The sequence below is a fragment of the Pezoporus flaviventris genome, unplaced genomic scaffold (assembly GCF_033815535.1).
Source record: "Pezoporus flaviventris isolate CSIRO_AGI_PZ_B2104156 unplaced genomic scaffold, CSIRO_AGI_Pfla_v1 ptg000066l, whole genome shotgun sequence".
Lineage (NCBI taxonomy): Eukaryota > Metazoa > Chordata > Aves > Psittaciformes > Psittacidae > Pezoporus > Pezoporus flaviventris.
This window is the reverse complement of record NW_026892614.1, coordinates 14,245,241-14,248,270: the sequence shown is the minus strand read 5'-3', so window position 1 is coordinate 14,248,270 and position 3,030 is coordinate 14,245,241. Positions and strand designations below refer to the sequence as shown.

Here is a 3,030-nt window from a genome sequence, read left to right as displayed (position 1 = left end):
CAGATGCCTCTCAATACACTTCTTGGTAAACACACTCTCAGAATCCTCCATCCAATTGTAAGTGATTTGATGGCTAAAAATGCAGTCTGTGATAGAGAAAACAGATGCAGTGATAATTATCCCAGTGCCCTTCATATCGAACATTAACTATTGGTGGTGGAAAAAAAGAGGCTGAAATCAAAACAAAGTGGGATTTGCTGCATCAGATCAGACTATCCCTTCAGGTTGTGACATTATCTTCAGATGTGGGCTGAGCTTGTCATAATTTATAAAGAAATCATAAATGCTTCTTTATAACACTGAAAAGAATGTATAAGGCTTCTCATATTCACTATTAGTTATTTGCACATGATTCTTCCTAGTCAGGCATGGAACTCAGAAGGTCTTGAGTATTTCAAATCTACAGCCTGAATTTTCCATGCAGTTTTACTGCCCCCAAAAGCAGTTATCCAGCTGTGCTCTGTCTTCAGTAATACAGGATCTGAAATGCCTTGATAGGAAGTTTGAGGTTGCATCACTGAAATAAGTTTTGCCTGTGGCTGTTGTGGAAAATTCCATGTGGATGTGCAAGCTTATCATCTGATCTTCCAAGATGCTGGTAAGTAGAGCACTAGCCAGAGTGACCAGCATGTATGCAAGAGCTTAGTCCAGGCTGGAAGGTTTAGTCCTTTGACTAAAATCATTGCAGCTTCTTCTGACTGCTCTTGTTTTGTTATCACATAGCTGATGATGGTTCAATTTTAACATATAAATGTCCAACAAATAGCCTGCAATATGATCTAATCACTTCTGCTGTTTTGTTTTTTCTTCTGATTCTTTTTCAAAGGGTTTCAATGGTGAAAATGTGAAACTCCTCTCTGAAGATGACAAAGGTATTTGGCCCAGATTCCCATCAACTAACTGGAGGCATCTAACCTGGAGGCATCTAACCTGCGATGCCTAAGGGCCCTCACCCAGCATTAGCTCTCTGAAAGCTGGGCTGCCCCAGATCCAAACTGATAGTCTGTCTTCCTTCACTTGACAGTCAGGACACAACAGGCATTTTCAGAGGGTAGTTGAGCCCCTCCTGAAATGGGTGGGAAAATTGTCTCCTGCAGTTGCCCGTTTTATCTCTGACTGTAAAGGGAGCCTAAAGTGGTGACATGAGCTAGAAGCCTGATTTTTGGTGGCTTGGTTACCTGAGGTGAGTGTTACTCCAGTCAGCCTCATTGTTCCTTCACTTCTGCTCAAGAGAGAGGAAAGACAGTGCCTTTCTGAGGGTTAGTCAGCTCAGCTGAGATCTGAATCTGCCCTTGGGAAGTGCTGTTTTTCCTTTGACTATTAGAAATGGACAGCTCAGAGAGAGTGTTAGGATGGAACCAGATTGTCTTCCTACAGTCTTATTCTGGAGAAGAAGAGAGCACTTGTTTCAGAGCCCCAGAGCTCTGCCGGTTCACTGGGTATTAATCTCTCCCAAATAAGGAAGACTGTAAGTGTTACCATCTATGGGACACAAATGCCTTACCAAAAGGCTTTTGACTTACCAAGCTGTTTTCTTCATGATGTGAAAATATATGCTATATTGATTAGGAAATAGTCTACTGTGACATCTGAACACAGACACTCTTGGCTGGAGACTTAACAAAGTGGGCTGCTTTCATTATGAAAACTAAATGTAATAATATCTTGTCAGTTGCCAACATATTTCTCCGTAGAAGTGGCCTTGCTTATTTTAGTCCTAGTCACATTAACACAAGTTAGAAGTATGTGCCACCATCTTCTGATGTACAAATGAATGTGTTCATGTCATTCAGTCGTCCTAAAAGGTTGGGCAATAAGATTGAGCTGCTGTGCTAGGCCTGTTCTTCCTCAGCTGGTCCAGCTTTGGTCAGAAGCATGCTCATGGAATGGACTCATCAATCTGGAGTAGAGAAGCATAATGCTGTAACACAAGGTATCCAGAGGCTGGTGGTTAAAACAGGAAACTCATGTAAGCTTATCATTGACAGGTAGGTAAACTTTGGAAACTGAGTTGAGTTCACCTGTGTGAAATGTGTGAGAAATAGGTTAAGGCCATGCTGTCTGTTTACCTGCTTTTAATCTCCACCAGGGCACAGCAATTTATCGTCTTGCCTAAGTGAAAACCTTGCTCAAAACAGAGGAATGGTCTGAAGTCCCATGGCCAGGGATGCTAAGGATACACAAGTGTTCAGGTCAGAAAAATCTAATGGGCTTTCTGGGTTTGAAATATACCTGTCTAGATACAGTTTGTACAGATTATATTTGGCTTTCATTCTGCATATGTCAAATACACTCATGGGATGGTCTGAAGGTAGCTCCTAGCTCCTGGGGCACAGCTGAGACCAGGTCAGGCTGGACCCAAACACAAGACCCTTCTCTACATTCTCTTACACTACACACTGAGTGGTAGCAGGAACAGCCTCTGCTTTGGTTCAGCAGTAATTACTGGGCTAGCCTTTCATTAGTGTCTGACACTAATTAATATGCCATGTGCTCTTTCAAGAGCACCAGATAAGTACTCACAGCTTTTGCTAGGCAGACGGTAACTTCCATTACTTGACCAGATTTGCTGACCTCTTAGATATCTCACCCCTTGCACAGCTCTGTGGCCATATCGTAGCAGGCTGCTAAGCATTCCCACCAACAAACAAGAAGGACTCTGATTTTGAAAGCCACAGCCTGGGTAAAATCCCATTGCTCTTTTCTGATCCATCTTCTCCTGACATAAACTTTTTGTCTGAATTTGTCCAAACGCAGCCAGAAGGACAAGCTGCAGGTTTAAGCTCACAGTGGGCAGCAAATTCCCTCCCTCATCTTAAAAGCCTTTTGGTTTCCCATGACTTTGTTGCATCTTTCAGGTCTCAGGAGGGGAATCACAGATTGTAAATTTCTTTACATGTCCTCTTTTCACACTCTTAGGAGTGAAAAATAAAATACTGCCCAGCTAGGCCATCCCTCTGCCTCTGAATAAACATTTGTGTCAGGGTTCCCATTCTTGCCAAGGTGTTAGGATAACATTCTCATGCTGAT

The 3,030-nt window shown here is 42.6% G+C and overlaps 1 long non-coding RNA gene across 1 annotated transcript; it reads right to left on the bottom strand.

The window, feature by feature from the left end:
• Window positions 1-1,609: 1,609 nt before the first annotated feature.
• Window positions 1,610-2,814, bottom strand: LOC133278686 (uncharacterized). The gene is made up of 2 exons (XR_009746650.1): window positions 2,524-2,814; window positions 1,610-2,170 (listed from the first exon to the last, which is right to left on the bottom strand). It is a non-coding gene; the product is annotated as an uncharacterized LOC133278686 (long non-coding RNA).
• Window positions 2,815-3,030: the final 216 nt, after the last annotated feature.